Below are 13,429 nucleotides of genomic sequence, written 5' to 3' on the forward strand. Positions count from 1 at the left end.
GGAGCAGTAGTGTGTAGCACACGCTTCTTGATTAGACCGGGGTTCGAGCCCGTCACCACCAAATACGGAGGATGCGGAAAGGTCATTCAGGGAATGACCACCGCATATCCCGGAGCAATATGGCCTTAGTTGCTAATGCTCCTAAAAACCAAATAACAACAACAACAACAACAACTTTATACCGCTGAATCTGCTTTTCTCTTTTCCAATATTCACAATTCTTGGAATAGGCAGAATGGTCTCCCTTGCAGTTTGGACATTTCGGTTTCTCGGATGAACAGTTCTGATTGCTGTGCTCCTGGGACCCGCAGTTGGAACAGATAGCTACACCACGGCATGCCATTTGTGAATGACCATACTTTTGGCATTTAAAGCAGCGGAGAGGATTTGGAATGTATGGTCTGATGTTACAATTTAGATATCCGGCCTTCACAGATGTAGGTGGTTTAGGAGTGTTGAACGTCAGTATGATAGTTCTGGTTGGGATAAGTGTCCCATCTCTTGTAATTTTAATCCTTCTCACAGCTATAATGCCTTGATTTTCAAGTTCATTTTTAATTTCTTCTTCGGAGACACTGATAAGGTCCCACTCAGAAATTACTCCTTTCGATGTATTTAGTGTATTATGGGGAGAGACCTTTACTGGGATCCCACCAAATGTTTTCATTTGAAGCAGTCTTTCTGCGTGTTTGGTATTTGCTGTCTCGACTAGAATATCGCCTGATTTTAGTTGCTTAACATTTTTTGGTGTTCCAGCCACACTTTCTAAACATTTCTGGATGACGAATGGCGACAATTTTCCTAATGGCTGTTCTGTCGTAGAATTAAAGACAATAAAGGTAGGTGCATTAAGTGATGTTATTTCCTTTTTTTGCCTTTTGGTTGCAATAGTCACACTGTCCTCATTTTTCCGACTCAAAGGAGTCAGATCTTTGGGATTCGTGGTAATGTTTGAGTCATTCATGTTTGCTCCTTTTGGCCCTGGGAGTGAGAGCTTTTCCTCCCAGGTTTACGGCCCCGCCACGGGGAGGCAGGAGCGGTGCCACCTAGTGACCAAGCGGAAGTAGATTAGTGGTTAGTAGGACTAGAATATAAATAAAAGAAAGGTGACTTTCCTTTCTTAGGAACCTTTGCACTGATACTTTTCAGTAACTATATATATTTACAGAAGAGAATTGACTTTAAACTCTTGATATATCTAACACTCTTTCACTTTAGGAATCATTTTGTAATTGCACAGAAATCGCCTGATCACTAGAAACGCTTGGCACTCGGGGCCTCCCTGCTTGCAAAATTCCTGTATATCATTGACAAGACCCCATGACTTACTCTGGCAGCCTGTCTGCACTGCTCAGAAAACTTCACATCTGACTGCACAATTACCCCCAAGTATGTTTCATTCTCCACTACCCCGAGTGTAACGGTTTACAGAAAAGTGGTCCCTCGCATTTCTCCCCCGGCACATACAGAGGCTACAGAAATGTAAATACTGTACAGTCAACTCTCGATAACTCGAATTTTTATTGAAGTCCCAGCCCCTTTAGTGAAGATTCCATGTTAAACTCTCTCAATTACTCGAACTGAACTTCCGATTACTCTAACTTTTCGGAACAAATTTTCAAAATGACGTTCGTGTACAAATTGTCAAGTAGCTTTTGAACTAATTTCTCCCCTTTTATATGTCTTCAGGGTTCTTTTTCCATTGTGAAAGGATTAACTGGAACTGTTAATCCTTTCACAATGGAAAGAATACATACTCGACCACGAGGGCGATAGTCACGTGGTTAGTGACAGACACGGGGGAGGGAACAGTGACTAATCTTATAGGAGTCTTTTCAGTAACAAGTGAATCTTGTTCTGATTTGTCTAAATTCAAACAAGAAAAGTTCCTGCATCTGGCTCTCCTCACATTTCGTGGCGCAGTCGACAGCGTGCATTTGCTGTTTTCGCCGCCTCCACAGAGAAGAAAGATACAGAGTGGACTCTTGCTCAATTCAAAAATGTTCCACCTGCAAAGGGCGTGTTTGGACAGAGGGTTTGGAAGGCCCAGTTGTGAAAGTCATAACTAAACATAACCATGCAGCTCAAGCTGCAAGGTCGGAAGCATTGCAATTGATTGGTCAAATACAGCAACATGCAACAACCACGAACGAACAGCCACAGCAAATTGTTGCATCAGTTATTGCAGAGGCTCATACCAATGTTACGGCATTACTTCCTAAAAAGGATTCACTTAAACGAACCATTCGTCATGTTCAATGCAACAATGGTACTCCTGCTTTACCGAGCAATCTGCAGGACCTAGTAATTCCACAAAATTATCAAGAAATTATTATCGATGGCAATGTACAACAGTTTTTAATTATATTATAAATCAACAGGGATTACCTTTATTTTAGATATAGGCAGCTTCTTTTCCAACTCTCCTAGTCCAATCACTAATAATTCTTGAGGATGGCGATATCAATGATTAATTGTGGGTTGCTCTATTCCTGTGAACATGACGCCCGAAAAGTTCTAGTCCGACTTAAGGAATGTAGAGAATAATCCCCCCCCCCCAATATCCAATTTTATTAGACCCCTAAATTTAACTCTAAAGTCCAGCTACAGGACCAAAAGAAATAATCGGTCCATATTTATTAAACAGTTTAGACCTTCAAAACTGTTTCATAACTGAGATTCTGTCAGAAAAAGTACATGGGGTATGGCAGACTGCAAGCGGAAATGGACATCATTGAGATTAGAACTGAGACCACATACATTTGGGAAATCAACTAGGAAGTGTTTAGGAGGTTTAGATCTTTTCGCAGATAAGCTTACTCTATTAGTTTGACAATTCATGGTGTATTCAATAGTAAGAAAGTGGGAGGGGGGGGACATACTGTATGAAGTAATGAAATTTTTGGATATGGATTACACATGGTAAGAATATACCCAGATCCTTGAATATACCCAGATCACATAACATGGCCTCGACAATGCCCCCCCCCCCCCCCCCCCGCATGTACACTACTCAGACTCCCTCCAGTCACTATCTGGCACAGTAGAGGTAGATAGATTATACACTAGCTGATCCGGAAGCCTCCTAAAGGGTTACCAATAGGTTCGGTCCGGTGTACTAACTAGTGGCCGGCCTGCAAACTCCATCAAAATAAAAGGAAGATTGGATCTCGATGATGTTCATCATAACTTCAAAAGTCATCAGTCATACTGCATGATGGAAGAGATGGGGAAGGGTTGACCTGAACTTAGCTCTGGAGACTAAACATGGGATCCTCCACTTCAAGCCTCCAATAAGCAAAGTGGTGGTATTACACCGCTTGATGAGATCATTTACCACCTAGTATTGTCTGGTAACACAGAGGGGTGGCATTCCTCCATGTGGTGTGGGTGCCACACCTTGACCCCTGATTACGTTGATTCATACCTGGGTGGTCACCCACAGTGTGCTTGTGTATGAAGGTTATACACAAGATTACTAACAGTCCCACCACCGTGAAGGTTCAAGCAGAGGATATGGCTGTCACTTACCATCTGGACTTAGCTGAAATTGGGTCTAAAAACAACTGAAGCATAGGAAGGAGATTTAGTGGACACTAAAATATCTTTGCTCCATGGTATAGCACTTTGTGTTCAACTCTGTACTTTTGAAATTTCTTTTCTATCTGCGATTGGGTCCATTTATCTGAGTATGCCGAATGATTTCCTTGGCAATTTGGACAGTATTGTGTTTTGGTAGTGCAGTCTGTGTGAACGTGCTCTTTTGAACCACAGGTGGTAACACCCTGCAGACTGCTTGAGAGTGCTCAAATTTCTGGCACTTAAAACAGCAGACTGGGTTAGGAATGTAAGGCGAATTTTACATCTCAAATATCCAATGTTTATGGTTAATGGCAGAGTTGATGTATTGAATGTATGAATGACTGTTCGAGCAGGAGTAAGTACTCAATCTTTCTTGATGATTACCCTTTTATATCTCTTGTTGCTCCTTTTAGCCCTGGAAGAGTGAGTTTCTTTTCTCAGGTTACCTGCTCTACCATGTGGAGGCAGGAGCGGTGGCACCAGTGACCAAGTGGTTGTAGAAGTTGGTAGAGTTTGTTAGTAATTAATATATATACACAATAAAGAAAGGTAGTTTTCTTTTCAGGTAGTTTCTTTTCTGCATACTTTAACACTTTAAGAAGGGAACCACTTGAAGTAAACAAAAGAGAAAAAGACAGTAGAAAAGAAACTTTATTACTTGGAAAGAGCACTCTATATATCACAGAGGAAATCACTTGTCACTCAAGGCCTTAATATTTGTCTCGACTTAAATATTTTGCTGGCTATCAACTTGGTTACAGAATGTATCTTTCTTGTAACAGTATTGTGTTCTCATATACAGAGTGTCTCAAAAATCATTATCTCTTTTGCTAAATAAGATTTGACCGGTTTGAGATTTGTAGAGACACCAATGGTGCACATGTAGAATGTAATAATTAAAGTTTTGAGCTATGTGTGTATGTAATGGTTTTTTTCAGTTTTTTTCTGTAATATGTATACAAATATACGTATAATATTGCCATTAAAACATTTTTTGGAAATTCGCCTTATTTAGCCTAACAGATAGTGATATATATATATATATTTCTTATTTTTTTAGTTTCATTTTGCCCTTTTTTGTGGAGATAAACAAATTCATCATCTCACAGACTGCATCATCACATACCAATCATGTATAAAAAGCCAAAGTACGCCTGAAAAAATTGAGATACAAAAAAAAAATCACAGAATACTAGGATTCTGTCAAAATGTGCTCTAGTGGCAATTGTAAATTATAATCCATAGAAAATTTTGGTGCAGCGTGTGTCCCAATATCACTACTCATGCTATGATGTCACTGAGAGTTTCATTTAAAATCAAACTCCACAATATATATCTCTCATTGCTGGTTACTAAACCTGTGTGATGTACATCATATACATTTTAAAATGAGTATAATAAGGCTTAAAATGTGATGTTCAGGAGACTTTCACACAACCACTATTTTGTCAGGAAGGTTTTCTGAGATGAGCAATAAATTATAACTGAACCATCAAATCAAGTTGCCAAACAATTTCTGGAATTCTATGATGAGTTTGATTATCAAAATTATTGTTGTCTGTCAAGTATTTTATGGCATATGGACCATAGTCCATATGCCATAAAACACACCATAATGCACCAGACAAAGTTATAATGAAATAAAAATATAAATTAGAATAACATTAGCATCAGCTGTTTTGTTTAATGGCACAAGGGCTGCTAAGGTCATACTGTGCCTATATCATTAGCATTAGTAGAGGCATATGATGCAAGAAACCAAGTTTATACAGTATAAGCCAAAAAAAAAAAAAAAAACCCTTCCCACTTCACCTATCCATTTCGCTCCAAAAGTTTCTCCAATTTTCCTTTAATTTATTTAAACTTTCAACTTCCACCACAAAAGATGGAAGTTTGTTCCAGCAATCAACAACCCGATGGCTAAAGGAAAATTTCCACGCACCTATTTGACAACTGTCTTCCTTCAATTTCAGTTTATGTCCCCATCAGGTTTGTAATCTGAGCATGAGGAAGAATCCCATCAGCACTGAGCCTGCTGAATCCGTTGAAGGCCTTATACACCTCAATCAAATCGCCTCGCAGGTGCCTAGTCTCCAGGTGCTGCAATTTGCACACCTTAAGCCTTTCTTCATAAGAGCACCCCTTTGTTCCCCTCACCTGTCTTGTTGCCCTTATCTGTACTCATTCTAACAGCTCTATATCCTTCCTAAAATGATGCTTCCAGACCTGTATGCAGTACTCAAGATGTGGCCTGACCATTACCTTATAAAGGAGGATAATCATCTCCTTATCCCTGCTCGCAAAATTGCTGTATATTCCTCATGACCTACTTTGGCAGCCTGTCTGCATTGCTCAGAAAACTTCATATCTGACTGCACATTTACCCCCAGGTCTTTTTCATTCTAAACCTCCTTGAGTGTAGTACCACACAGTTGGTACGTATCTCTTGGGTTACTGCTACCCATATGCAGTACTTTGCATTTGTCAATATTAAACTTCAGTTGCCACTTCTCAGCCCATCTGCCAAACTTTTTCAGATCCTGTTGCAGCAGCATACTGTCATTACTGTTATTAACAACCTTCCCAACCTTTGATATTAAGCTTAATATACCTTCATGAATAACATTTATAAATATATAAAACAACAATGGGTCCAGCACCAAACCATGGGGGAACACCACTAATAACATTAGTCCACGAAGAGCAGTGTCCATTCATAACCGCTCTCTGTCTTCTCCCACTCAACCATCCTTTTATCCATTGTAGCAACTTGCCCTTAATACCATCCTGCTCCAATTTGTATAGTAGTCTTCCATGTGCAACAGTATCAAAAGCTTTCCTGAAATCGAAGTATATGATATCAAAATTATTTTTTGCATCCAGTTCCTTTGTGACCATGTCATAGTATCCAATCAAACTGGTCAGACAAGACTTCCCTTTAACAAACCCATTCTGTGTCTGAATTATTATTGCTGTCTTGTCTAGATGATCCTGCAATGCTTCTTTAACCAGTGACTCCATTATTTTACCTGGAACAGAAGTCAAACTAACAGGTCTGTAATTACTCATGTCACCCTTTGTGAACTGGAAATACAGGTGCACATCTCCAGTCCGTGGGCACTTCACCTGAGTCCAAGGATGCTCTCATAATTATGGCTAAGGTTTGCTTACTTCCTTTGCTGCCTCCTTTGATATAACTGGATAGATCCCATCCACCCCAGGTGCCTTTCTTATGTTTAACTTGAAGAATTTCTCCTCCACTTTGCTCTCAGTTATTACAAAATCATTTAACTCCTTGTTAGAGTTTGATAAACATCTGGCCCTCTTCTACTTGAATTACTCCTCATGTGTGAATGAAGATGCAAAATACTCATTTAGTTTGGAAGCTATCTGAGAATGATTCTACAGTCAAACCACTGATATCAAGTGGATCAATCTGATTCATCCCCTTCCTTTTAAAGGTTTATGTAAATAGTCTTTGCATCCATTGCCAAAAATTTGCCACAAACTGCCTTTGCTTGCTTAACCTCCTTTGTGACTTGATCATATGTTATTAAAACACTGTATTTGTTTCAGAATGGAGAAAACTAGCTTCAAAACCCTCCACCACTTTTAAAGATGGAGGGAGTTTTGAATAGTCTGAACTATGAGCTGCACAATGCTGCTGGAACAATTTGGTGGGGACTTCACAGCCAATAACGAGAAAAGAATGAGTATAGCCTATTTGTAGTATTGAAAGTTACCTTTTTCCTTTCTATTCAAAGGCATATGGACTACCACAGTTTATGTCAGGTATGTTTTGGAGGAGTTTACTGTAACTTGCAAAGGGAACATTAAATGATGGAGTGATGGGTTCTGATATTTTAATAAATCATTATGGCTAGAGATCAGCAAAGTAAAATTATTTGTTGTTTTCTATTAGATGAAATTCAAATAGATGGTTTCTTCAAAGAAATTCTGTGAATCACACACAGACACACACACCCACACACACACAGAAAATCCTTATTTTCTGTGTGTGTGGGGGGGGGGAAGTATACAAAATCTCACTGCCTTTAAATATGCCCTCTATGGGAGGTGAGCTTAGTCTGTAAAATACATCACTATATGCTACTCATTTGGAGAGGTCAATTTCAGTTGTTGACTGTAAGAATTACTAAAGTCCTCTTTAATTGAGCCTGTAGTTAGCCAATCTCTGGCAGAGGGAGTAAGTTTTTACCCACAAGTAATTCTTTGTTTTTTGGCATGCACAATATGCAAATAATCCTGCCAATGCACACTTTTATTATTATTATTAGCCATATGGTATGCACCAGCCAAAAATTTTTCTGAGTTGCCCTGAGAGAGAGTCAGAAGTAGAAGGGAATCACCAAAAATGAGAATACCAAGATAAGGACCCTGGGTGTGGCAAGTCCATACTCACCAGATGTGAGCCCCTGGGATCTATAGAGATCTAAACAGATAAGAGCAACAAGCACTAGTGCAATTAAAATAATTTATATTTTCTTTTATTTTCAATATTTTTTTTCCTTTTCAGTTCTTTTCTCTACCTCTAAACCACTGAAAAGTTGTTGTTATTTGGTTTTTTAGGAGCATTAGCAACTAAGGCCATATTGCTCCGGTGCGGTGGTCATTCCCTGACCTTTCCGCATGTTCCGTATTTGGTGGTGACGGGCTCGAACCCCGGTCTAATCAAGAAGGGTGTGCTACGCACTGCTGCTCCTTCCCACCTGGCTACGGAGGCGCCTCCACTGAAAAGTAATGATATTACTTCTTACTGGTTAAGAGCATTTCAGTATAGATCCTTCAAAGCAGAACACCAACATGGTGTTCTGCATGAGCTAAATTGCACATTAAGAGTTTTGTTCAGTTGTTTATAACTTTGCTGGGAAAGAAAAGTTTTACCCCTGTTCGGAATAATATATTGTATAGAGTGGAAAAATGTGAAATGGTTATGGTAGCTAAAGTGGATAATTTAGAGAGGTGTAGCTGCTGACTTTCAAGCAAGTCAATACCAGTTTGCATTTGTTTGCTGATGGATATGTTGATATATCAAAAGGGTGACACAATGTTGATATATCAAAAGGTTTACACAAAAACTGGCAAGTCTCTTCACAAAATGCATTAAAAAAAGTGTGACATCTAAGGAGTGAAATAATGCAATCATAGTTCTGCTGCATAAAAAAAAGGAGATAAATCAGAAATTGGAAATTATAGACCAATTAGCTTGTTATCCCACATCTACAAGTTGTTCACAAGGGTCATTACTAGCATATTAGAAAGAATACTTGATGAGAATCAACCGAAAGAGCAACTGGCTTTAGAACAGGATTCTCAACTATGGATCACCTTCACGTAATATCACACCTAATGGAGAAAGCAAATGAATATAAAACACCATTATGCCTGGAATTTGTGGATTATGAAAAGGCATTTGACTCCATACAGCATAAGCCAATGTTTTGGGCACTGGAAAGACAAGGCTTGGTTTGGTTTTGGTTTTTTTTTTTTAGGAGCATTAGCAACTAAGGCCATATTGCTCCGGGATATGCGGTGGTCATTCCTTGACCTTTCCGCATACTCCGTATTTGGTGGTGACGGGCTCGAACCCCGGTCTAATCAAGAAGCGTGTGCTACGCACTTTTGCTCCTTCCCACCTGGCGGAAAGACAAGGCATAGATACCCCATGTGTAGTATGATTTTGAACAAAATATATGAGAACGCTACCTCCTTTATTAGACTAGATGAAGACAGTATCAAATTTAAAATTGAGGAAGGAGTTCGACAAGGAGACACAATATCTTCGAAGTTGTTTACTGCTGCCCTTGAGGAAGCTTTCAGAAGATTAGATTGGTCACAGAAAGGAGTCAATGTGAATGGAGAGCACCTAAACCATTTACGATTTGCAGATGACATTGTGATCATAAGCCACAATCCCAAAGAATTAGAGGAAAATCTTAATTAGTTATGCACAGTTGGTAAGGATTTTGGACTAAAGATGAATATGGCTAAAAGTAATGATGAACAAGTATGCTACAGAAAGGGATATAATCATTGAAGGAGCAGTAATTGAAAAGGTGAAGTCATATACTTATCTGGGACAAGTCATTAGCTGTAATAATGATAAATGGCTGAAAGTCAAGAGAAGAATAAATTTTGGATGGATAGCATTCAAGAAATATTGTGACATACTGAGGAGCAATATCCCAATTTGTCTGAAATGTAAAATAATGAACCAATGTATACTCCCCACCATGACTTATGGAAGTGAAGCTTGGGCACTCACCAAAAGAATGGAAGAGAAGCTGAGAACTAGCAGGCATAGCAGGAAACGTGATTTATTGGAAAAAGCAAGCTTTTTTTTTTTTTTTTTTTTTTTTGTTTCAGTCATCAATAGCTGGTTCACATGCGAACTTTAGGCACTGCTGGTGATGGGTAGCTGTAAGTATGGATACCTTGACCAGGTGCTTACTCTGGAAGAGTCATATGGAGGAGAGTTTGTTGAATCATGGGTTTGGAAGCACTGCTGGTGGTCCCTTTGTCCTTAGTCAGCCGTTTCACTGTCCTGGTAACTGCAGTTCTTTCTGTCCACTATTCATCCACTCTTGGAACACCTTAACAACTACGCTCTGTGAACAGCCCACAAAATTCAGTTTATGTAATACTACCCCCTAACAATCATTCCTTTTTTAAAAGTTCGTCAGATCACATCCCTTACCCATACTGATCAAATGCCACGAACCAGCAGTATCAGACTTAGCAGCTCTCACCACAATACGCGTGCCAATGGGTGGGGAGGAAAGGAACGACCGATTGCTAAAACACAGGGGTGGTCGTACGTTTTGACTGGACAGCATATATTGTATATTGTTTATTTCTTCTGTGATTTGATTAGCATGGTATTGTTAAAATATTTACGCAAAAAAAGGAAATGTCTCAATAATCCTAACAATTTCTGCTCCATGTGTAGAGACAGTTTACAAAAATACTCAGAAGAAGAAAATCTACATATTACTAAATGTGCGTCTCTTTGTACTGGTTTTGAACAGTGGTTTCAAGATTGGTGATTAGAACAAAACCTGGTCTTCAGATATGTGTTGTATTACCTGGACCACAATCTGAGAATGTAGCTAACTGAGAAAATGAAAAACATGAATTTTGCTATCCCAATAGTGTAGTAATCCATGCCACATTGTTATGTCTGCATAACAAAAATATCAGGGATGTCCAGAAAAAGAAAGCACATCAAATATCCTATTTGGGAGCTTTAAGTAATGAGCAAGGGCTTGATTATTTGATTTTGGTTTTTATGGCACATGAGCGACTAATGCCATGATGTGTTAAGTCCGATGAACAATGCTTTCATCAGGGCGTATATACAATGAAAAAGTGGTAATTAGGTTGTTGGGATACAGCCATGAAGGGAGATTACTGAGGGGTTTCTTGAAAGGGAAAGAAAAACTGACTATAGAAAAACTTTCTGAGAGGAAAACAGAATGCATTAGTATATTATATATTTAATTAGAAGACAAAATACACAAGGCATAATTTCTTATAGGTTTAGGTAATTAACTGTTCATTAATTTACTAAAATTTTAGTATATCTTTCAATGGGAATGTCAAAGGGAGATAGAAGGGGCTCACATCTGGTGAGTATGGGGCTTGGCACACCCAGGGTCCTGAGCTGGATATCATCATTTTTCTCTTTCTTGATGATTCCTAACTCTCCCCCCCTTCTCTCTCTCTCTCTCTCTCTCTCTCTCTCTCTCAGGGTAACTCGGGAATTTTTTTTTTGCTGGAGGAGCATAAGTAAGTCTCAGGCTTTCTTGCACTATATGGCTAATAATAATAACAATTTTGGTATTTTTGGAATCAGCAGATAATTTGCTTTATAATCTGCAACTTCTGTTCTGGAGGTGGGTGGTTTTTTTTTTTTTTTTTGCTGATGATATGTAAGTTTGCTTTCTTGCATCATTTGCCACTACTAATACTAACTAGGATCCCTAGTACGTATGGACCAATGTTTCATTAGTGAGGTCTACTGCCAGCTCTTAGGGACCGTGTACCCTTTTTTACACTTTTGCACGGACAGAAACAGGACCTTCCAAGATGATAATACACTGTGCACACAAATGGTTTGAGGAACGCACTGAAGATATCACCCGTCTTTATTGGCCTTCAACTTCGCCTGACCTCAATCCAATTGAATGCCTATGGCATGTTCTAGAACAGGAAGGGAGGCATATGGATATGCAATTGTCATCTATTCTGATACTGTAGTAAGCCTTGCAAGCAGCATGGCTGCAGATCCCAGCAAGTGTCTTCAGATATCTAGTGGAATTAATGCCTAGGCAAATAGCGTCTATTATCCACGCAAACCGTGGCCCAACATGGTATTAGGCAGGTGATCACAGTTCCAAATAATGCGTACAGTTATGTACAACTTGTTTAAAAATATTCAGGTGCTGCCATATCTTATCTGAATTTCAAATTAATTTTAGCCAGTTTATAATAGATAGCACTCAGCAAATAGTTCTTAAAATTTGGAAGAAAAGCTTGTACCTGTTAGCTCTAATTATCTGCTTTGTGCTTTAAAAAAATGAAAAGAAAAAAAAAAAATAGTTGAAAATGAATAAATTCTCTGGATTTAAGATCTAGAAGTTCATGAAACTGACTCACATGGAACAAATAGATGCATAGGATATTACTGAATTAATAAAAAGTAAAAATGGGTTCTTTCATTTTTCTATGTTCCTTCTGCATTTTCTTTTCCAATTTTTGTTCATGATATTTTTTTAAATTCTGATTTGATTTTTTGACAATAATTTCACCCTAATATTGGAGAATAAGTCAATTTAGGACAGATCATGATTTAAAACTATTTATATACAAATGATTCATTTTTAGAAAAGAATTTCACAAAAAAGCTCACTCCATAGAGCCCACCACCACTGGAAACTCACTACCTGTATATTTGTAAAATGAACCGATATAGGCCTACAGGTTCCAGAACTGACCAATCACATATGAAAGGGTAAACAAATGTTCAGTACAATGACAGTTGGAGGTAAGTTATTTTCACACTTGTGGAAAGGCTGTACACATTAGCATTAGCAGAGGCATTTGATGCAAGAAAGCAAGCTTATGCAGCATCAGCCAAAAAAAAAAAAAAAAAAAAAAAACACCACTTCCACTTCACCCCTCTGTTCATTCGAAATAACTGTCCAGCTGAGGCTTAAACTTATTTAGGCTATCAACTTCCACGACAAGGGCTGGAAGTCTGTTCCACCAACCAACCACCTGCTGGCTAAAGCCACACGTCAAATTTCTGCACATCTATCCTACATCTGTCCTTTCTTATAGCTTGAATAAAGCATTTTTCTTGTTCCTTTTAAATGCCATGCCAATTTTTTTCAAAATCTGAAAATAACATTTCAGTCAAACATGCCTCATATCCATTTACTGAAATCATTACTTCTTATGAGTTCTTAAAAATTATGATTTCCACTTTCAGAAAAATCAAAGTTTGGCAGCTATGTAATAATATACAAAAAATATTTATAGTAATGCTTACTGAGCATTCACTTGTTCACTTTGCTACTTGACGGCCAAAGTTTAATTATCAACAAAATTTCCGGTCATATGACAGCATGAGTTTGACAATGGGAAGGTATGGCCAAGTTCCCATACTTGTATATAATTTATAATAACAGACACAGCAATGCTTGACAAAATGCGCTCCCCTCACACATGCCAGACTTTTTTTTGAGGTTTCTCTATATTAATTTCCCGATTAAGAAACAAAAAACGGACAGACATACATAAACTATAGCTGTTAAATAAAATT

General features: G+C 38.4%; 1 protein-coding gene across 4 annotated transcripts in view; it reads right to left on the reverse strand.

The window, feature by feature from the left end:
* Window positions 1–13,429, reverse strand: part of LOC150080999 (uncharacterized) — a 342,313-nt gene that overhangs the window by 60,021 nt on the left and 268,863 nt on the right. The gene's annotated exons all lie outside the window — the stretch shown is intronic.

This window comes from Mastigoproctus giganteus, chromosome 9, assembly GCF_048544385.1.
Source record: "Mastigoproctus giganteus isolate SK-2022 chromosome 9, ASM4854438v1, whole genome shotgun sequence".
Lineage (NCBI taxonomy): Eukaryota > Metazoa > Arthropoda > Arachnida > Uropygi > Thelyphonidae > Mastigoproctus > Mastigoproctus giganteus.